The sequence below is a fragment of the Desmodus rotundus genome, chromosome 3 (genome assembly GCF_022682495.2).
Source record: "Desmodus rotundus isolate HL8 chromosome 3, HLdesRot8A.1, whole genome shotgun sequence".
Classification (NCBI taxonomy): Eukaryota; Metazoa; Chordata; class Mammalia; order Chiroptera; family Phyllostomidae; genus Desmodus; species Desmodus rotundus.
Window position 1 is genome coordinate 91,609,808 of NC_071389.1, and position 24,013 is coordinate 91,633,820.

The 24,013-nt window shown below is 39.2% G+C and overlaps 1 protein-coding gene across 1 annotated transcript in view; it reads left to right on the forward strand.

Moving 5' to 3' along the window:
- Positions 1-24,013, forward strand: part of GMDS (GDP-mannose 4,6-dehydratase) — a 714,528-nt gene that overhangs the window by 666,996 nt on the left and 23,519 nt on the right. The gene's annotated exons all lie outside the window — the stretch shown is intronic.

Sequence of the window (24,013 nt, forward strand, 5' to 3'; positions counted from 1 at the left end):
TTGTCTCAGTGCACCTGTTAAGTCGTAAGGGTGCGGAACCTTAGGTGTTCACCAGGACAGGGCAACCCTCCTTGCTGCCCTGCAGTGCTGTCTGTGGGGGAAGGGCCAGAGAGGGAACAATACAGCTCACCTACTTGGCTCTAGCCTCACTTTCCAATGAACTCTCATGTGAGACTGGGAGTTTCTACTACTGCAGCAACCCCCACTGTAGCCCACAGTCAGCTCTGAGTCTCTGTTTCCTGTTCAATCAGTCTCGCCCCTGAGGTCCACCACTTGCCAGGGGTTCTCTCTGTCCACCCGTCTTACTGGTCTGGTTGATCTGGTTGACTGTTTCTTTAATTCTGTGGTTGTTGGAGTTCCATGCACTTTGATATTCTGGCACTTTTTGTTGTTTATTGATTTTAGATTGGTTGTTATTTTCCTTTTGGTTGTTCAAGGAAGGGAAGGGTTTCTACCTACACCTCCATCATGGCCAGAACTCTGATTGTGTCTATTTTTTTTTCTTTTTTTCAATATATTTTATTGGTTATACTGTTAGAATTGTTCCATTTTCCTCCCTTTATTCCCCTCCACCCTGCACATCCCTTATTCCCCCCTTATTCCCTACCCATATCCCCCCCCCCTTCAGTTCTTGTCTCTGGGCCATACATGTAAGTTCTTTGGCTTCTACATTTCCTATACTATTCTTAACCTCCCCCTGTCTGTCTTCTACCTACCATTTATGCTACTTATTCTCTGTACCTTTCCCCCCTCTCTCCCCTCCCACTCCCCAGCTGATAACCCTCCATGTGATCTCCATTTCTGTGATTCTGTTCCTGTTCTAGTTGTTTGCTTAGTTTGTTTTTTTTTAGGTTCAGTTGTTAATAACTGTGAGTTTGTTGTCATTTTACTGTTCATAGTTTTTGATCTTTTTCTTAATAAGTCCCTTTAACATTTCATGTAATAAGGGCTGGGTAATGATGAAATCCTTTAACTTGACCTTATCTGGGAAGCACTTTATCTTCCCTTCCATTCTAAATGATAGCTTTGCTGGATACAGTAATCTTGGATGTAGGTCCTTGCCTTGCATGACTTTGAACACTTCTTTCCAGCCCCTTCTTGCCTGCGAGGTTTCTTTTGAGAAATCAGCTGATAGTCTTATGGGCACTCCTTTGTACGTAACTGCCTCCTTTTGTCTTGCTGCTTTTAAGATTCTCTCCTTATCTTTAATCTTGGCTAATGTAATTATGTGTGTTGTAATTATGTAATGTAGTGATGTGCATTGGTGTGTTCTATTTTAAAAGACTATAGTGGGATTTGGATTTTAGATGTGCTACCATCCTCAATAATGTCATATTGCCTATGTCTCACAAAACAAATAGTTAGTTTGAATTCAGGTACCAGTCAGCTAATAATCGGAATGGAAAGAATTCATTTCCAGCCTGGTTGGAGATGTGGCTCTTACACAGTTGATTGAAGAGGTGAACAGGACAGAATGTGTCCCCGCAGTTTACACCTTTGATTGAACATATGTCTTCATTTCTTTCCTACTAGAAGTGCCATTCAGGATCCCTTGCATTCTTTTCCTCCTCAGTCTTCCTGGAGAAACACATGCTATGTCTGCAATATTTTCAAGGTTTCGGACAACTGAAATGGCTTTCTTAGATTTTCTAGGCAGTTTGTGTTTTTGTTTCTTTTGGATGTTAGGTGCTGTAAGCCCAATCACTAAGCCCCATTCTTCAAAGTTTTGTATGAAGAACTAACTCTAAATTAAGATTTTCAGATTCCTGTAGCTGACATGTTAGGCTTCACCTTAAAAAAATATTATTCCAGTTTCATTAAGGGCCCTTGGATTTTAATTGGCACGTGGATGGTAGCTTTATTTTGCCCTGCCCATGATTGCCCCAGATATGGTTAGCAGGGGCTTTCCAGGCTGCAACAAGAAGTGTGACAGTGTGGGTAAAACAGCAAGCATGTCATTTTATTCAAGGTGCTACTTATGTGCTTGCCTTAAGAGTACAAGTAGGGTGGGTCCTAGAAATATTGGTGGAAACACTTTGTACATGATTTTCTAAACTCCATGCTGTACACCTGAAATTAATACAAATAATATTGAAAAAATAAAATAAAGAGCACAAGCATGGGCTTTGGGATGGGGGAGCAATGCAATGCACTTTTAGGCCACGGGCCTACACTCTGCTCTCACAGAGTGACCCTGTGCAGACCACAGACAGTTCTTTGGGGCTGCACCACAGGGTCCCGAGTTTTATAAGGCCTCCCTTTTTCTGGTGATCCTAACATGTTGGGGAAATGAAGTGTGTTTAAAATGGATGTTACACTTTTTTAAAAGGGACATTACAATTATGATCATCTTGTTGCTAGCAGGTGGCTTGTTTTCTGAATAACAATGTCTTTTACAAGTGACTGAGTATACTTAAAAGCTCTCTAAAGTATACCATGGCAAACTATCAGAGTGCAAGTGTCCACTACTGCCTTAAACCAATTTATTATAACTGAAACCTTATATAGAATTGAGCAGGACCAGTGAAGAAGGAGTATACTCTTTTCCTCTTGCCAAACCTCAATGACTCTAGCCCTTTGTTTCACTCATGGACTTCCTGTTACCCACCTGCCAATCTCTTCCTCTCCATCCAGCCCCTTCCTTCTCTCCCTTCTTTTTGGCACAGCGCCCAGTGTACCCACTGTGAGGTGGTCAGACTATGATGCACAACATTATGGTTTGATATGCATGATACACACCTCACTAGACAATTTTGATCTTAGAGATGAGCTTTAGTTAAAACAACTTCCCATGCAGGATCTTACTGGGAAAAAATGTTATAAAACTGATAGATGATGATGGTTGTGCAACACGGTAGAGCAACTAAACATCACTGAATCATACAGTTGAAATGGGCGAATTATTTGCAACGGTGAAGTGAGGAAGAAAGGAGGGAAGGAAGCAAGGAAGGAAACTACCCCATAGGCCCTCCCAGTATGCAATCCCCATGTTCCTACCCTGCACAGCAGAGGGAATTGTCAGCCTCCTGCCCGATGCATGGATCCTCACATATCCTCACAGAGGCCAAGCAGCATCTGTTTTGCCCCAGTGACAAAGGCTTGGTCACTAGCTCACAAGGCAGCTTGTTCACTGTCAGAATGCTGATGTGATTACAAAGTTATTTTTCTGTTAATCTAAAACCTGCCTCCATGAACTTCTACATTTATCTACCTTAAACAATTCCAATCCCTCATTCATATGAGTCTTTCAGATATTAGAAGACAGCTCTCGGGCTTCCCTCAACCCAGATCAAGGTTCTTTTCTCTAAGCAAACGCTAACTGTAACTCACCTTCCTCATTCCTTGGACATTTTTAACAATGGGTTTGGCTGGGGTGACAACACCATGATGCCAGTATGACTTCAGTTAAGAGAGTGACCTCCCCAGGACTGGTGCTTCAACTTCTGGTCTATAAGAAGAACACTGATCTAAGCAGGAGTGTCCAACCTGCGGCCCACAGGCCACATGCAGCTCAAGATGGCTGTGAATGCAGCCCAACACAAAATCATAAATTTACTTAAAACATTATGAGATTTCTTTTTGTGATCATGTGTCTTAGTGTATTTAATGTGTGGCCCAAGACAACCCTTCTTCTTCCAGTGTGACTCAGATGCCAAAAGGTTAGACACACCTGAATCTCTCAGGTGCTTTAAATATTCAAGATTCTGTGGTTTTGAGATGAAGAACTATGAAATATATGCTGATGTTGTTAGTCTTGCTCTTTTTTCAAGAAATTTGCTTTCTTCTTCATGATCAATTGACTTGACATGATTGAGTATACTGTAAAGTAGAGGAAGCACTGGGCGGGATGGAGAGCAAAACTGCCACCTGCCCTGTGATGCTGCCACGAGTCCCTGCCTCATACAGGTGGTTATGTCTCTGGGTTCTCCCGGAAGTGGGGAAGGCCTGACCCCAGTCAGCACAGTACACTCTACTCGATCAATGGAAAAACTATCAATAAAATGAGATTTCACAAATTGCAGGTTCAGATTGGAAACAATAAACAAGTTGAAGTGTGCTTATTAGAGAAGCAACTGCTGGATAATAATTGATATTTTCCCCTAAATCCACATAAAGAAGCACCACATACACATTTTATATGAAGGATAGCAATATTTGTAAAATCAGTTCATGATGAACCACCTGAATTAAAGAGAAGACAACCCTCAAAATAATGTCTTTCAGTTTAGATTCAGTGACCCATTTTCTAGATCATCATTTGGATATCAATTTGCAAACACATACCCTTTGAAGCCCTAGCCTCCAAGGTGTTCCATCAGAATTCTCCAGAAATGTGTAAGGCACAACTGAAGAGACCCCAGCTCCCTGGCTCTGGGCCAGCACGCCACTGTCCACAGAGCTCACCCATGCTTTAAAAAAGGCAGTGGGAGGCAGGACGGTGGGCATTTACTTATAGTATTATGTGAGTTGTTTGCTTGTATGTAGGTCTTTGTTACAAGACTACTTTCAAGGAATAAAGAATAAAAGTAATGAAAGAATTTTGCTTAACTCTCAAGGGAGAGAGAAAGTGGTGGGACAGGAATGAGTGAGCGTAAGGTGCCTGCCCTCAGCTGTCATTTTGGATGTCACTTTTGCAGTGTCCAACTGGTTTGCAGTGTCAGCTGCTCCTGAAAGAATACTTAGGACAGGAAATTTGGTCTCATTTCACAAACTAAGGTAGTGAAAGAGCCGTGTGAATACCACTTAATAAATGCCTTGGTCTGTTTTTAACAATGCAGAGTATCAGTGTTCTGCTTGAAAGCATTCCTAAGCTAGTCAATGTTGTAAAACAATATAGAAAAACTGACATTTTTATTGTGACAGGAGTTACCATATAGCAGTTATCTACTGGTTCATCTGGTTTTTATGATCCCCAGTGTAGCTGTCACATTGAGGCTCAACCAGCATCTTTAAGCTCAGCCTCTCTCATTTCAACTCTAGCTTAAGTGCCTCAGTGCGCCTTCCCACAGGAGCCTAATGGACTCTGTCTGCAGGTGTGTGCCAGACAAGCTCAGTCCCAGCTCTGTCCCTTCACACCTCACTCTTGGCTTTATCTGGGAACACATCTGTGAGGCAGAGACTTCACCGCACCCATGGACATATCATCATCTGGTCTTCATGCTTGTCAGGAAGCTGATGGCATCCTGGTCAGATTTCCATGAGTCACCAAGAGAATCAGGCCCACAGGGAGCCAATACCCCTCCTGTAGCAAAGAAAACCCTCTCAAGCGTCCCCTTCACCAAAGGAGCACAGTGTGGCTGAGTGGTTCACGTCACCATAGATGAGCCACTTGACTTTGCCTGGTTTGGATAGATGAGGGGCTCAGGCTCAAATGGCCCCTCTCTGCCAGCTGGAACAGCTCTCATGTGCTCCATGAGGGAGGTGGTCATGCCTACAGTCCACCATTATTACACTGTGACACACAACTGTCAGATGAAAGAATTAATTCAGCATTTTAAATCATTCGAGTCTCTGACAGTGTCATGATGAATGACCCTATTATCCATGAGGGTTTTTCATTCCCCAAAACAAGTTTCTTTGTGGTTTGCTGATACAGAATATAAGTTGACTTCAATGAGATGTGGTTTTGGATAGAGCATAGGGCCCTGGTGAGCTGCCTCTCCCGTGTTTGGGGTTGGGGGGCCCTGGTGAGCCATGTCACTCCATGGTCCCAGCACTGCAAACCACATGTCTTTCCTTCCCCGGTGCCTGTTTTTCCCTAAGGAGGCGTCTAGCTTGGTCCTTAAGGGGAAGCCAAACTTCAGTCTTTCCTTGTGCCTTGCAAACACAATTGTAAAGATTGTTTCCTGGTGAGGGTCCACTTGAAGGAATGCTCAGCCCTTCTCCAGCACAGCATACTGTATGCTATACACCTTCAGTCGTTTAATCAGTATATTTCAGTTGTATGGAGAGAAAGTGCTACAGCATGTAACCAGGAGCCCAAACCCAGATCAAAGTATGTTTTCTAACAAGCAAATAAGTCTATTTTACCATTATGTACTGACTCACCCTTTACAAAGCCCTTTGCAGATATTATCTCATTCGAGCCTAAATTTCTGATTTGTGGTTGTAAATCTGCCTGGGGAACACGGTAAAAGAAAAGAGTAGGGCAAAAAACATTTTTTAAAAAATGAATAAATTGCTTCCTCATTGACAAAAAAAAAAAGAAAAAGGATAATCTATGTCTAATATAGCAACTTAAGTTGTAACTGACTGTGGAGTCGTTGTACCTCCAAATTGCACCACTGTAAGGCCCTGTTGCCAATGGACCCCACATGCCTTAGCACATGCTTCCTGTAGTCAGGGCTCCAGGTGCATAGCTGAGTCTTTGGGCACAGCAGTGAGGACATTTCCAAAGCTCAGTTTATCAGTGATAGGAGAAGAGACTCATAAGGCATTTGGTTTTTTTTCAGAAAAATTCAGTAACCTTACTTGAAAAATTGGCCTAGTTATATTGGAAAATTAATCTTATTAGTTAAGATTAATTAGTTAAGATCTTGCATGAATAAATGAAAAAAAAAGAGGAGAGTCAACCTAATGGGTTTGGTTGTCATGTAGCTGGAGTTATTCAGACAGATGTCCTGGGTCTAAGTGCCAGCTCCACCATTTAGCATCTGTGTGACTTTGGACCACTCACTTAACTCCTTTATCTCATATGTGACATAAAGATTTGAGTTGCAATTGACGTGAAGATGTGACTCTGACTCAGACAATTATCATTTACTATAACAGCATATAGCATGGCCCAATGAAAAGCTCTGAATTATTGATTCTGAGTGATATATAAATACTTTCACTATGCCCTTTCTAGCTTTGCGTTAAAAATATACACTTTCAACCTAAAAAACACTAATGTATGTATTTTACATAAATAGAAAAATTCTACACTTAAAAAATATATACACCTATATACACTTACATATACACACATATGTCAGTTTGAACATGTAGTTGAATGAGCAGCTTGAGAAATTTAAGAAAATAATCAGAACCCATACATTCACCCCTGCACTTTCTTTTGAATTCAGCATTTGAGTCTCATGATATAGCCAGCACTATGCTAGGTGCTGTGCTACAAAAATTAAGGCTTACATGCCAACTAAGGCAGTAGCTCTAGTGTGATACTTTTTTAAAAATTAAATTTATTAGGGTGACATTGGTTAATAAGATAATATAATAAGACATTGTTATCATGTTCCATGATACCTGATCTGTACATTGCACCGTGTGCCCAACCACCGAAAGTCAGATCTTCCACCACCATACACTTGACCCCCTTTACCCTTTACTACCCCCCAACCCCTTCCCTCTGGTAGCCACCATACTATTGTCTGTGTTTATGAGTTGGTGTCTGTTTTTCTTGTCTGTTCATTTGTTGCTTTCAGTTTTATGACACTTTTTGAAAAATAAAGGAGAGTTGAAGATTTACTACAGTAATAATTATTTATTTTTGAGTATTGACTGAGTTTTTTTATTGTGGTAAAATATGCATAGCATAAAATTTACCATGTTACCCGTTTTCAAGTATAGAGTGCAGTAGTATTAACTACCTTCACATTGCCTCGAAACTGTCGCCACCACCTCTCAGTTCACCTCTCAGAACTAAGACTCTGTGCCAACTAAACATTCAGTCCCCACACCCTTCTCCCTCAGTGTCTGGCAGACAACATTCTATTTTCTGTCTCTATAAATCTGACTACCCTAGGTGCCTCATATGAGTAGAATCATATAATATTTGTTTCTTTGTGCCTGGCTTACTTCACTGAGCATAATGTCCTCAAGATTCATCCATGCTGTAGCATGTGTCGTAATTGCCTTCCTTTTTAAAGCTGAATATTTCATTGTATGTACCATGTTTGTTTATCCATTCCTCTGTAGACAGACACATACGTTGTGTCTGTCTTTTGGCCATTGTGAATAACAACATCTCTTTGATACCCTGAATTTCATTCTTTTGGGTATGTGCCAAGAAGTACAATTGCTAAATTATACATTAATTCTTTTTTGTATCTTAATGAGATATGTCAGCACTGTGTATAGCAGTTATACCATTTTACATTGCCACCAACAGTGCACACGGGTTGCAGTTTCTCCACATTCTCATCAATACTTGTTATTCACTCTCTTTTTTATAATAGCCATCCTAAAATAATGTAGTGTGGTATCTCATTGTGGTTTTATTTGTGTTCGCGTAGTGATTAGTGATGTTAACAGTCATCCCATTTCCTTTCTGGCTAATACATCTTCTTTGAATAAATATGTATTCAAGTCCTTTGCCCATTTTTTAATTGGTTAGTTTGTTTTGTTGTTCAGTTGTAGGAGCTCAGATGTATGATTTGCAAATATCTTCTCCATTCTGAAGGTTGCCTTTTCACTCTCTACATGATGTCCTTTGATACACAGAAGTTTTCACTCCATATGTAGTGCAGTTTACCTGTTTTTACTTTTATTGGCTGTGCCTTTGGTGTCATAACCAAGAAATAATTGCAAGTTCCAATGTCATAAAACTTTTCTCCTGTGTTTTCTTATGTTTTATCATTTTAGCTCTTAAGTTTAGATCTTTGATACATTTTGGTTTTGTTTCAATTTAATCTTTATTTTTTTAATTACAGTTGACATACAATATCATTAGTTTCAGGGGTACAATATAGTGATTAGACATTTATATACTTTATCAATAAATAAAGGGGTCATCCCAATAAATAAAGTACCCATCTGATACCATAGAGAATCATTACAATGCTATTTACTATATTCTGATGCTATACTCTATATTCATGTGACTATTTTAATAACTGGCAAGTTGTTCTTTTTAATCCCTTTCACCTTTTTCACTCATCCCCCCGAACTCCCCTTTCATCTGGGAACCATCAGTTTGTTCTATGTGTCAATAAGTTCATTTCTGTTTTGTTTGTTGTTAATTTTGTTATTTAAATTCCACATATGACTGAAATCATATGGTGTTTGTCTTTGTCTGACTTAATACCCTCTAGGTCCATCCATGTTTCTGCAAATGGTGAGATTTTATTTTTATGGCCAACTAATATTCCACTGTGTATGTACCACTTCTTCTTTATCTAAGTGTCTATCAATGGACACTTAGATTGCTTTCATACCTTGACTATTGTAAATAATGCTGCAATGAACATAGGGGTTCAAGAGGGAACAATGCTGCTTGCTCTGCTCTCAGCCGGCTTTCAGTCACTTCCCCCGCTACCCACAAGGAAATTACGCCCTTCTGGTGCTGATTCCCGGGTGGGTGGGTTTGTGTACATTCTAGGACCCTGTGGGTCTCTCCAATGAACTCTCCTGTGAGGCTAGGACTTTCTCCCACTGCCGCAATTCCCATAGGTTTTTACAGCCAGAGGTTTTCAGGCTTTATTTCCCCATGCTGGAACTCTGGGTTGTATGGTCTGTCTCAGTTCCCCAGTTGTTCCTCCTGGTTTATCTGCACACAAATGTGGGACTGCTAGATCCTCCAGCTGCTGCCTTGCCTCGGGTCCTCTCCCCTACAGCTGCCCATCTCCACCCCTCCTACCAGTCTGGATGAATGTTTCTTCTTTAACTTCTTGGTTGTTGGACTTCCATACAGTTCGATTTTCTGGCAGTTCTGGTTATTTTTTGTTTTTAAATTTGGTGTTGTCCTTCTTTTGGTTGTGCGAGGAGGCAAAATGTATCTACCTATCCCTCTATTTTGGCCAGAAGTTAAAGATAAGGAAAGAATCTTAAAAACAGCAAGACAAAAGGAGATACTTACCTACAAAGGAGTGCCCATAAGACTATCAGCTGATTTCTCCAAAGAGACCTTACAGGCAAGAAGGGGCTGGCAAGAAGTATTCCAAGTCATGAAAGGCAAGGACCTACAACCAAGATTACTCTATCCAGCAAAGCTATCATTTAGAATGAAAGGGCTTTCCATTCTGGAAAAGTACTTTCCAGATAAGGTCAAGTTAAAGGAGTTCATCATCACCAATCCTTTGTTATATGAAATGTTAAAGGGACTCACCTAAGAAAAAGAAGAAGATCAAAAATCTGAATAGTAAAACTGACAACTATCAGCAGCCGAACCTAAAAACAAAAACAAACTAAGCAAACAACTAGAACAGGAACAGAATCACAGAAATGGAGATCACATGGAGGGTTATCAGCTGGGGAGTGGGAGGGTAAAGAGGGGGGAAAAGTTACAGAGAATAAGTAGCATAAATGGTAGGTACAAAATAGACAGGAAGAGGTTAAGAATATAGTAAATACAAAAGCCAAAGAACTTATAAGTATGACCCATGGACATGAACTAAGGTAGGGGAATGCTGGTGGTAAGGGAGGCCGAGGGCAGAGGGGAATAAAGGGGAGAAAAAAATGGGACAACTGTAATAACATAATCAATAAAATATATTCAGAAAAGAAAAAAGAAAATGAACATAGGGATGTATATGTCTTTTCAAATGTGGATTTCTTTGGATAAATACCACAAAGTGGAATTGTTGGGTCATATAATAGTTCTATTTTCAATTTTTTGAGAACTCTCCATACTGTTTTCCATAGTGGCTACACCAAATTACAATCCTACCAACAATGCACAAGGGTATTCCTTTCTTCACATTCTTGCCAGCATTTATTGTTTGTTAATTTATCAATGATAGTCATTATGACAGGTGTGAGTTGATGTCTCATTCTAGTTTTGATGTGCAGTTCCCTAATTATTATTGATGTTGATCATCTTTTCGTGTATCTGTTATCCTCTTTAGATAAATGTCTATGCATATCCTCTGCTCATATTTTTAAGATTTTTAATTTATTTATTTTTAGAGAGAGGGGAAGGGAAGGAGAAAGAGAGGGAAAGAAACATCAATGTGTGGTTTCCTCTTGTGCCTCCCCTGCTGGGCACCTGGCCCACAACCCAGGCATGTGCCCTGACTGGGAATCAAACTGGTGACCCTTTGGTTCACAGGCCCACACTCGTCCACTGAGCTACCCCAGCCAGTGCCTCTGCTCATTTTATAATCAGGTTGTTTGTGTTTTGATGTTGAGTTACATGAGTTCAGTATGTATTTTGCATATTAATCCCTTACCAGATATATCATTTGCAAATATCTTCTTCTATTTAATGGGCTACCTTTTTGTTTGTTAATGGTTTCCTTTATAGTACAACAGCTTTTTTGTTTGATGTGATCTCATTTGTTTATTTTGTTGTCTTTGCCCAAGGACACATATCAAAAAAAAATAGCTAAAACCAATGTCAAAGTATTTGTCTATGTTTTCTTTTAGGACTGTTATGATTATAGGTCTTATATTTAAGTCTTTAATCCATTTTGAGTTTATATGGTATAAGAAAGTAATTTAGTTTCACTTTTTGCATGTATCTGTCCAATTTTCTCAATATTGGTGATTGAAGAAACCATCTTTACCCCATTATATATTTTTGCTTCCTTGCCATAGATTAATTGATCATATAAGTATGGGTTTATTTCTAGGTTCTGTATTCTATTCCATTGACCTATGTTCTTTTTATATGTCAGGACCATGCTGTTGATTACTGTAGACTTGTAGTATACTTTGAGATCAGGTAGCATGGTATCTCCAACTTTGTTCTTCTTTTCTGAAGATTGCTGTGGCTGTTCAGGGTCTTTTGTGGTTCTATATAAATTTTAGAACTATTTGTTCTAGTTCTGTGAGAATTGCTATTCATATTTTGATAGGAATTGCATTGAATTTATAGATTATGTAGTATAGACATTTTAACCATGTTAAATTTTCCTATTCATAAACATGGTATATTCTTTTAAAAAAAGATTTTATTTCTCTTTAGTGAGGGGAGAGGGAGGGAGAAAGAGGAAAGGAACATTGATGTATAAAAGAAACATTAATCAGTTGCCTCTTACATGCCCCCAGCCACTTACCCCCAGCTGAGGATCTGGCCCACAACCCAGGCATGTGCCCTGACCAGGAATGAACTGGCAACCTTTCAGTTCATGGGACGATGCCCAACCCACTCAGCCACACCAGTCAGGACAACATGGTGTATTCCTTAATTTATTTGTATCTTCTTCATTTCTGTTCCTCAGTGTCTTATAGATTTCCAAGTACAGATATTTTACATGCTTGGTTAAATTTATACCTAGGTATTATATTTTTTTGGATGCAATTATAAATGAGTTTTTTTTTTTCTTAACTTTTCTTTCTAATAATTCATTATTGGTGTTGAAAACTGTGACCCATTTCTGAATATTAATTTTGTGTCCTTTATTTTTATACTTTACTGAATTCATTTACTAGTTCCAATAGTTTTTTGGTGGAGTCTTTAGGGTTCTCTCTATATAGTTTCATGTCATCTGTAAATAATGACACTTTTACTTCTTTTCCAGTTTGGATGCCTTTTATTTCTTCTGCTTGACTGATTGCTGTGGCTAGGATTTTCAAGTCTATGTTGAATAAAAGTAGTGAAGGTGGACATCTTTATCTTGTTCCAGAACTTAAAGAAAAAGCTGTTAACTTTTCACCATTAAGTATGATGGTAGCTGTATGTTTCTCACGTGTGGATGTTATTATGTTAAGGTATGTTTCCTCTACACCCATTTTGTTGAGAGTTTTTATCATAAATGGATGTTAGATTTTTGTCAAATGCTTTTTCTACATTTATTGATATGATTTTATTCTTCATTTTGTGTATGTACTATATCACAGTAATTGATTGGCGGATATTGAACAGCCTTGCATCGCAGAATTAAATCCCACTTATTCATGGTATATGATGTTTTTAGTATATTGCTGAAATCTGTTAGGTAAAATTATGTTGGGATTTTTGCATCTATGCTCATCAGGGATATCAGCCTATAATTTTCTTGTGGAGTATCTTTGTCTGGTTTTGGTATTGGAATAATGCTGGCTTTGTAAAATGAGTTTGTAAGCCTTCCCTCCTCTCTAATTTTTTGGAAGAGTTTGACACCCAAGGATGGGTGTTAATTCCTCTTTGAATGTTTGGTAAAATTCACCTGAGAAGTCACTGGTCCAGGGCTTTTGTTTGTTGGGAGGGGGGTTTTTTGGTTTGTTTTTTTGTTTTTGAAAGATTTTATTTATTTACTTTTAGATGGAGGGGAAGGGAAGTTGAAAGAGGGAGAGAAACATCAGTGTGTGGTTGCTTCTCGTGCACCCCCAACCAGGGACCTGGCCTGCAACCCAGGCGAGTGCCCTAGACTGGGAATTGAAGGAACCACCTTTCAGTTTGCAGGCTGACACTCAATCCACTGAGCCACAGCAGCCAGGGCTGTTGGGAGTTTTTAATTACAAATTTGATTTTGTTAGAAATTATTGATCTATTTAGATTTTCTGTGTCTACTTGATTCAGCCTTGGAAGATCATGTATTTCTAGGAATTAGTATCTATTTCTTCCAGGCTGTCCAGTTTGGCACAGAATTGTTCATAGTATTTTCTAATGAACTTTTATGTTTTTGTGATTTTGGTTTTCACTCCTCATTTTTCATTTCTGATAGTTTTTATTTCAGCTATTTCTTTCTTTTCCTTCATAAGTCTGGCTACAGGTGTCACAATTTTGTTTATTTTTTCAAAGAACCAGGTCTTGGTTTTTTTTTTATCTTTTCTACTTTTTTTTTAGTCTCTGTTTTATTTCCATTATGATCTTTATTATTTCCTTCCTTCTACTCACTTTGCACTTTATTTCTAGTTCCTTCAGGTGTAAGTTTAGATTGTTTGAGACTTTTTCTTGTTCCTTGAGTTAGGCTTATATTGCTTTGAATTTCCTTCTTAGAACTGCTTTGGCTATGCCCCATAGATTTCAGGGAATTGTGTATTCACTTTCATTTGTCTGAAGGTATCTTTTTCCTCCTTGATCTTGTTGTTAACTCATTTATTGTTTAGTAGCATGTTATTTAGTCTCCCCACATTTGTGATTTTTTAACTTTTTTTCTTGTAATTGATTTCTGGTTTCATATCATTGTTAACAGAGAAGATGCTTGATATGATTGCAGTCTTCTTAAATTTATGCAGATTTGTTTTGTGACCTAACTTGTGGTCTATCCTGGAAAAAGTTTCATATGCACTTGAAAAGAATGTATATTATGCTGCTTTGGGGTGAAATATCCTAAAAATACCAGTTAAGTCCACCTGCTCTAATATGTTATTTAAGGCCACTGATTCCTTGCTATCTACCCCAACTTTTCCTTCATTTCAATTTGCGTGAACTATTTTTTTCCATCCCTCTACTTTTCAGTCTATGTGTGTCATTCAATCTGACGTGGGTCTTTTGTAGGTACCTTATATCTGAGTCTTGTTTTTTTATTTATTCAGTTGAATAAATCCTGTCTTTTGATTGGAGCATTTAATCCATTTACATTTAAAGTAATCATTGATATGTTTATACTTATCAACATTTTATTAATTTATTCTGATTGTTTTTGTTCTGATTGGAAAGGAATAGTTCTTTTCCATTCCTTTGCAATCCTCTCACTCTCTTTTATGTTGATGACTTTCTGTAATGTTATGTTAGGATTCCTTTTCCTTTATTTCTTGTATAAATTTTATACATTTAAAAAAAATTTTATTGTTATTCAATTACAGTTGTATGCCTTTTCTCCCCATCCCTCCACCCCACCCCAAATGAACCCACCTCCCTCCCTCGCCTCCACCCTCCCCCTTGATTTGGTCCATGTGTCCTTTATAGTAGTTCCTGTAATCCCCTCTTCCCACTGTCCCCACCCCATTCCCCCCTGGCTATTGTTAGATTGTTCTTAACTTCAATGTCTCTGGTTATATTTTGATTGCTTTTTTCTTCTATTGATTATGTTCCAGTTAAAGGTGAGATCATATGGTATTTGTCCCTCACCGCCTGGCTTATTTCACTTAGCATAATGCTCTCCAGTTCCATCCATGCTGTTGCAAAGGGTATAAGCTCCTTCTTTCTCTCTGCTGTGTAGAATTCCATTGTGTAAATATACCATAGTTTTTGGATCCACTCGTTTGCTGATGGGCACTTCGGTTGCTTCCAGTACTTAGCTATTGTAAATTGTGCTGCTGTGAACATTGGGGTGCACAGGCTCTTTTGGATTGGTGTTTCAGGGTTCTTAGGGTATAATCCCAGCAGCGGAATTGCTGGGTCAAAGGGCAGTTCCAGTTTTAATTTTCTGAGGAAATTCCTACTGTTTTCCACAGTGGCCTCACCTGTCTGCATTCCCACCAACAGTGCACTAGGGTTCCCTTTTCTCCGCATCCTCTCCAACATTTGTTTGTGGATTTGTTTATGTTGGCCACTCTGACTGGTGTGAGATGGTACCTCATTGTGGTTTTGATTTGCATCTCTCTGATGGCTAGTGATGCTGAACATCTTTTCATATGTCTCTGGGCCCTCTGCATGTCTTCCTTGGAAAAGTGTCTGTTCAAGTCCTTTGCCCATTTTTTAATTGGGTTGTTTGTCTTCCTGGAGTGGAGTCTTGTGAGTTCTTTATATATTTTGGAGATCAGGCCCTTGTCTGAGGTATCATTGGCAAATATGTTTTCCCATACAGTTCCTTCTCTTTCTATTTTAATGCTGTTTTCTTTAGCCATGCAGAAGCTTTTTATTTTGATGAGGTCGCATTTGTTTATTCTTTCCTTTATGTCCCTTGCTTTAGGGGACGTGTCTGTGAGGATGTTGCTGCGTGGAATGTCTGAGATTTTCCTGACAATGTTTTCCTCAAGGACTTTTATGGTGTTATGACTTATATTTCAGTCTTTTATCCATCTTGAGTTTATTTTTGTGTATGGCGTAAGTTGGTGATCGAGTTTCATTTTTTTTGCACTTAGCTGTCCTGATCTCCCAACACCATCTGTTGAAGAGACTGTTTTTGCTCCATTTTATGCTCCTGCCTCCTTTGTCAAATATTAATTGACCCTAAAGACTTGAGTTTATTTCTGGACTCTCTGTTCTGTTCCATTGGTCTATGTGCCAGTTTTTATTCCAGTACCAAGCTGTTTTGATTACAATGGCCTTGTAATACAGTTTGATATCAGGTATTGTGATCCCTCCTGCTTCGTTCTTCTTTCTCAAAATTGCTGCAGCTATTCGGGGTCGTTTATGGTTCCATATAAATTTCTGAAATGTTTCTTCTATATCTGTGAAATATGTCATGGGTACTCTAATAGGGATTGCATTGAATCTATACATTGCTTTGGGTAGTATGGCCATTTTGATGATGTTAATTCTTCCAATCCATGAGCATGGTACATGCTTCCATTTGTTTGTGTCTTCCTTAATTTCTTTCTTCAGTGTTGTGTAGTTTTCTGAGTACAGGTCTTTTCCTCCTTGGTTAGGTTGATTCCTAGGTACTTTACTTTTCTTGTTGCTATATCAAATGGGATTTTTTTCCTGATTTCTGTTTCTGCAGTTTCGTTGTTGGTGTACAGGAATACCTTTATTTTATACATTTTTTTGGTTTGTGGTTACCATGTACTTCACATATACCAAGCTATCATTATAGAAGTCTATTTTAAGTTGATGGTTGCTTAAGTCTGAACACATTAAAAAATCACTGCAATTTTTCCTTATCCCCACCATATTTGTGTTTTTGTCATTATATTTTACTTCGTGTGTGTGTATCTCTTAATTTATTGCTGTAATTACATATGATCTTCCTACATTTGTCTTGTAATATTTATACTAGCTTAATAATTGGTTGATCTACTGCTTTTATTACATGTTTGCCTTTGTCAGTGAGGGTTTTACTTGTGTATATATATTTTTTTTATTTTTGTTTTTGATCTCTTCTTCTCTATCTAAAGAAGTCCTTTTAACATGTCTTGTAATGCTGGTTTAGTGGTGATGAACTCCTTGAACTTTTTCTTGTCTGGGAAACTCATATCTTTCCTTCAATTCTGAATGATAGCCTTACTGGGTAGGGTAATCTTGGTAGTAGGCTTTTATCACTTTGAATATTTCATGCCCTTTCCTTCTGGTCTGCAAAGGTTCTGTTGAAAATTCAGCTGACAGTCTTATGGGAGCTTCCTTGAACACACTAACTGTTTTTCTATTTCTATTTTTAAGATTCTCTCTTTATCTTTAACTATTGCCATTTTAATTATGATACACCTTGGTGTGGGTCTCTTGGGGTTCATCTTGTTTGAGACTATGCATTCCTGAACTTGGATGTTTATTTTCTTCACCAGGTTAGGGAAGCTTTCAGTCATTATTTTTTCAGATAGGTTTTTGATCATTTTCTCTCCTTCTGCTACCCCTATGATGAGATTGTTGAGACACTTAATGTTGTTCCAGCAGCCCCTTAAACTCACCTCTTTTTAATTTTTTTTTAATTTTTGCTTTTCTTATTGGGTGTTTTCCACTACCTTGTCTTCTAGTTTGCTTATTTGTTCCTCTGCTTTCTTTAACTTGTTGATTCCCTCTAGTGTGTTCCTCATTTTAGTTGTATTCTTCATTTCTGACTGGTTATAGTTTATGTTTCTATCCCTTTACTGATGCTATCACTGAGTTAATCTATTATTCTTCCAAGTTTATTGAGCATCCTTATAACCAATGTTCTCAACTCTTTATGTAGTAGATTTCTTGCCTCCATTTTTGTTTAGTTCTTTTTTTTTCAGGATGGGGGGTGGACTTTTTTCATTTAGAAAATGTTTCTTCGCCTCCTGATTTTGGCTGACACTCCGTATTTGTTTCTACATATTAGGTAGATCTGCTACATCTCCCGGTCTTGAAAGAGGGGCCTTATGTGGAAGGTGTTCTGTGGTACATAGTGGTGCAGTGTCTCTGGTCACCTGAAACAACTGCTCCAAGGTGTCTCCTGTGTGGTTTATGTGTGTCCTCTTCTCGTAGTCCAGTCTTGATTGCTTTTAGCATGTCTGTGGATGTTGTTTACCATCAGGCTAACTGGCTGTGAGGGCTGGTTGTGACAACATGGACAAACTGTTGTGCTGGGGCTCATGGGCTCAACCCACACAACAGGAGTCGCTTAGCAGGGTTCTGGTGACAGCTGAGTTCGCACTTCATGTATGTTGGTCGTGGAATTGTTTAGGTGAGGCTCTGGTATGGTCTGAAGCTGGCCAAGTGTGTGTTTGTTGAGTACGAAGCCAGTCAGCTGCTGCTTATTCCAGGCTTTGGGACACTTAGGAGAAGCTACAAAGTGATATGCAGGTGGTTGCCACATGTGCTAGGCTTGGAGGCAGTTGGGAGAGTCCACACTGTGAGCCAAGGCCTAGGACCCTTAGATAGGCACTGTAGTGTGAGCTATAGCCAACTGCTTCTTGTGTGGGGTTTGTGGACTTTTGAGAGATTCTGCAGAGCTAGCTGAGGGTGTCTGCCACTTTTGTGTGGCTTGTGGATTTGGAGGGAAGTCTGCAGCATTATTCAAGGAAGGTTGCTTGTGTGGGGAAGCTGCTATAAGAGACTCAACTCAGGAGAGAATTGGGTGGGGTGGGGCCTCAGAAAATCACTGGAGCAAGGTGAGTGGTGTTAGCCAGGTTAATGGAGAGCACAGATTTGGTGTCCATCAGCACTGGGCCAGCTGGGTTGGAGGAGAGCCCCACAAACAAACAATGGAACCTGGCAGTGCTTCCGTCCCCTGAGAGAGTTGGCCTGATTCCTGCCTTTCCAATCTTCATCCTGAAGTTAATCAGCTTAGTTCCTCCCTGTATATTCCTGACACTTTTTGAGTGATTCCTCTTGTGCTGGAGTTTAGTGTGAGTGAATTTGTATGCAGGCCCTTTAAGAATAGCATTCTCAGTCTCCCACAGTCCATTGTCTCTCTGGGAGAAAATTGCCCCTGCTCTTCACAGACAGATGTTATGGGGACTCTTCTGCCTGGCACTGGTGCCCCTTAATTGGGAATCCAGTTTAGGGCTGTGGCCTCTCACTCCTTGGGGGGACTTCCACAGCTGAGGTATCCCACCATTTCTTAATCCCCACAACATGGGGATAGACCCTCCTGGTCTGTGTCACTGCCCCTCCATCCAGTCTTGATGTGGTTTCTTTATGTCTTCAGTTATACCAATTCTGTTCAGCTAGTCTTCAGATAGTTCTCAGTGATGGTTGTTCTATAATTTAGTTGTAATTTTGATGTGGTCATGGGAAGAGGCAAGCACTCAGTTTACCTACTCCACGATCTTGACTTCACCCTCCTGGTCTGATCCATTTTGAGTTGATTTATGGTATATGGTATAAAATAAGATCCAAGTTCATTCTTTTGCATGTGGATATCCTGCTTTTCCAATATCATCTCTTCAAAAGACTGTAATTTCTTCATTATATGGTCTTGGTACCCTTGTCAAAACCATTTGACCATAGATGTGAGGATTTATTTCTGGGATCTCTATTTTATTCCATCAGTATGTTCACTAGTCTTTATGCCAAATACCACCCTGGTTTGATTACTATAAGTTTGTAATAAGTTTTGAGATCAGAAAGTATAAGACTTCCAATTTCTTTTCCAAGGTTCTTCTGTCTATTCCCAGTCCCTTGAAATTCTATATGAACTTTAGGATGGATTTCTATTTCTATAAAAAAACACCACTGGAATTTTAATAGGGATTGTATTGAATGTGTACATTTCTTTTGATAATATTGTCATCTTAACCACGTTAAGTCTTCTAATTAATGAACATGGGATGTCTTTCCATTAAGTTGTCTTTTGCACTTGTTTTTGAAGGTGCATTATAAGTACAGCACCATATTTGATCATGGAAAAAAGAAAAATTTAATCTTTTTCCTAGAACCAAAATGTACAGTCCAATTTGAATGATAGATAAATTAAATAAGTCAAGAGCATAGATGAGAAGTGACACCAGGTGAGTGCATCAGGGGTGATACTGTGAGGGTCTGAGGAAGAAAACATGTGTGCCCATTAGGACCCCTGCAAGACTGCCATGAGTGGCACAAACCAAGGAATGAGGCATGAAAGCCAAGAATCTGATGGGTTGGTGATCTGAAGGACCAAAAGTGGACTAGAAGGCTCAAAGAAAGATTAAGCAAACCTGAGAGATCGAGGGGGAAGCTTAAGTAGAAGTGGACAACCTAGCAAAGGGTGGGAACAAGACCAAAGCTATACCCATGTGTGTGAGTAGCAACATATACATATCCAACATCAGAATGTAGACAGAAAGAGACCTTACACAATGTCTGAGCTGGACCAAAAAACTGAAGTCCCACATCTATATCCACTTTCTCCAAGGTCAGAGATAGGGAAGGGGTAACAAGTCTGGCCTTAGCTAAATCCAGACTTCAGATCCAAGTCTGTTCTAAGCTCTGACCACAGACAACCACAACTGCTCTTTTACTTAAAGTAAGTTGTCCACACAGTATTGTTGGAGTCTTGGTGACACAGGACACAGAAATTGAGGCTCACAGGGCATCTTAGAAGGGAGTGCCAGGAAAATGTTTTCTTCCCTCTCTGTCCCTTGCCTAGAAATGTGAATCAAAGAACATATGCATAGGACAGCACATGAGAAAACTGCACTGGGCCTTAGCCAGTCAATCTAGGGTGCTCTCTTAGGTTAGTCTAACTTTTCAAACTTGTCTTTGAGTGTTTCTAACCTGTATGACAGGTATGGCTAAGACATGGTAAGAACAAGCCATGGGGTGTGTGTGGGTTGCTGCCTACATGCCACAGCAGGCACAAGGCCACCAGCCCCAAAGTAACTCCCTGCCCAAATAGATCTAAGGGAAGTGTGCACACTGTTAGTGGTGGTGAAAACTAGCATGGCCATAATTATTTAGATAAGGTGCTCAAAGAGGAATGTGTACATCTTGAATGCCAAGCCTAGTTTTCAACCCATGAAGGGTCTAGGAAAGCTACTTATCTGTCTTCATTGTTGATCTGGTTCTGTCGCAGGCAGGGGAGCTGGTCTTGACAGGGTAGTTGGGTATTTTTCTGTTTCATTCATTTGTTCATTTTTTTTTAATCTAAGAAGACTATCATAATTTTTTTTTAAGATTTAATCATCCCTGGCCATGTAGCTCAGTTGATTACAGCATTGTCCCCATAGGTTGCATGTTTAATCCCTGGTCAGGGCACATATAACAACCAACACAAATCAGTCTCTCTCTCTCTCTCTCTAAATCAATAAAAAAGAAAATGTTTAAACGACCATTTAATCAGTAGACATTAAGAGATAAGAGGAGTTTTCCCCTCTGTACTCCCCTGGGTACTTATATGTTACTCTACTTGGTAATTAAAATAAAACCAGAATTGGTAGGAGAATCCTTTAAGTATTTCTTGTTCTGCCTGGTTACTAATGGACTGTGGCATATCTCACAGATCCTTAAATAGGTGCCACTGTCATAAACCATCTACCTGATGGGACACTCTGAAAGAGTGTTGCAGCACTTAAAGGAGCCTCTTCCCAGTTTTAAAGAAACAAATTAATGTATAATTACCGCTTGGCTTCTTTTTTTAGGGTTTTTTTTTTTTTGGCATGGAGTTTGATCCTTAAGAAAGAAAGATGCCAGAAGAGCATTGTTAGAGCCTCATGCAAAAGTTAATCCTTTCAGTCTTTGCTAGACTCATGGCTGCCTTGAGAATTAAAATTCTTTCTGCTGCAGTGCAATTGTTGACATCATTGACACCAGTCTCTACAACATGAGATAAGGAAAGGAGAAGGCTGCAGTCTCAGAGCTATAGAGCCAGGAGAGTTCTCAGCCATTAAATCCAACTCTCCCACTTCACAGCTTATAAAACTGAGGCCCACAGAAGCTGTTACAGGGTCAGACAGCTAGGTAGTTACTTTTGACCCTTTTCAGAAGATAAAGAATAGATTTACCATGCCGGAGAGTTCCATTCTGTTCTTTTTAGGGCTCTCTGAATGATGAATTTGGAAAACTCTATGAAACCAGGAACCAGTCACCCACAGAGAGAAATAAGATATGTTAGAAGTTAAAGGGCCATTAGGACCATAATATCTAAGTGATATCTTTGACACACAATAAAAATGTCTCTGTTAGAGAAGGTTGCCATAAACTTTTCTTCAAAAATAAGAAGAAATAGCTTGGGGAAAAAAAGAAGAAGAAATGATTTGGAAAGAATAACCTGTGGTAACTGGCCTTTTGTTTAGGAAAGAGTTGGACTGCAGCAAAAGGAAAAGGTGCCCTTTGGCCTGCACTTGAAGAAGATGTAGTAATTAGAGCAACAACATTTGGATCTACTGCATTTGTACCTTGTGCAACATGCTTTCATATTACAAGATGCAGCAAGAGAGGGTTTCCATTCCTTTAGGAATCTTAGTTTAATGGATATATTAGGAAAATTATTAAATGTGCTCTGGAAAAGGCTAGATGTTACAAACGCTTTTAATGTTGTTGACATAAGTATGTGTTAAATTTAAAGTTCCGGAAATTATCAGATATTCTGATCTCCTAAATTGACCTCTGAGGCTGTTTTCCCATCTGTTAAGAAGAGTGAATGAATGGCACATACTTGAAACATGGGTTGAGGTGAGTCATAGCAAGACTATGTAAAACTCCACAGAGCAACACTCTCATTTCTTCTGGGTACCCAGGTTTATTTCCTGAGAATACATCACAAAATTATTCTACTATAGGACCCTATGGCTTAAAATGGTTAATGCACGTCTCCTACACCAGTGAGATCCAATATTATGGCAAGTGACCTTCAATATAACCTGACATTTCACATGTGAATAGTATTTTGTAGACAGTATTATAAGTTAACACTTTTTAAAGAGAATTATAATTACATTTGTGCATTTTAAAAGTTATTGTAAAATAAGCTCGTATTATTCTTATTTCTGATTGGGTATAGCATTGTCTTTGCAGCCATTATGTGTACCTAGAAATATAGAGCAATAAATTCAAGGAAGAGCTCTGAGAAGACTGCTAAGGTTGTAGATCCTTGATAAAGAAGGTCTCTGCCAAGGGCCTGATCTCCAAAATATATAAAGAACTCACAAGACTGCACTCCAGGAAGACAAGCAACCCAATTAAAAAATGGGCAAAGACTTGAACAGACACTTCTCCAAGGAAGACATACAGAGGGCCCAGAGACATATGAAAAAATGCCCAGCATCACTAGCCATCAGAGAGATGCAAATCAAAACCACAATGAGGTACCATCTCACACCAGTCAGAGTGGCCAACATAAACAAATCCACAAACAAATGTTGGAGAGGATACGGAGAAAAGGGAACCCTAGTGCACTGTTGGTGGGAATGCAGATTGGTGAGGCCACTGTGGAAAACAGTATGGAATTTCCTCAGAAAACTAAAAATGGAATTGCCTTTGACCCAGCAATTCCGCTGCTGGGATTATACCCTAAGAACCCTGAAACACCAATCCAAAAGAACCTATGTACCCCAATGTTCATAGTAGCACAATTTACAATAGCCAAGTACTGGAAGCAACCCTAAGTGCCCATCAGCAAATGAGTGGATCCAAAAACTATGGTATATTTACACAATGGAATTCTACACAGCAGAGAGAAAGAAGGAGCTTATACCCTTTGCAACAGCATGGATGAAACTGGAGAGCATTATGCTAAGTGAAATAAGCCAGGCGGTGAGGGACAAATACCATATGATCTCACCTTTAACTGGAACATAATCAATAGAAGAAAAAATGAATCAAAATATAATGAGAGACATTGAAGTTAAGAGCAATCTAACAAGGGGCAGGGGGGAGTGGGAAGGGGACAGTGAGGAGAGAGGATTACAGGAACTACTATAAAGGACACATGGACCAAATCAAGGGGGAGGGTGGAGGTGGGGGAGGGGGGGTTCATTTGGGGTGGGGTGGAGGGATGGGGAGAAAAGGCACACAACTGTAATTGAATAACAAAAAAAAATTTAAAAAAAAAGAAGGTCTCTGCTACGACCAGTAGAAGAATTAAACAGGAAGCCAGCAGGACCTGATCACCACAATATTTTTACACTTAGACCAATGAAATGCAGCTACTTTGCAAAAATGATTTCCTTTAAAATTGTTAGCAGTTACAATTACAATGTTTTGTTATTTGGGAGTGGTAATTAGCTA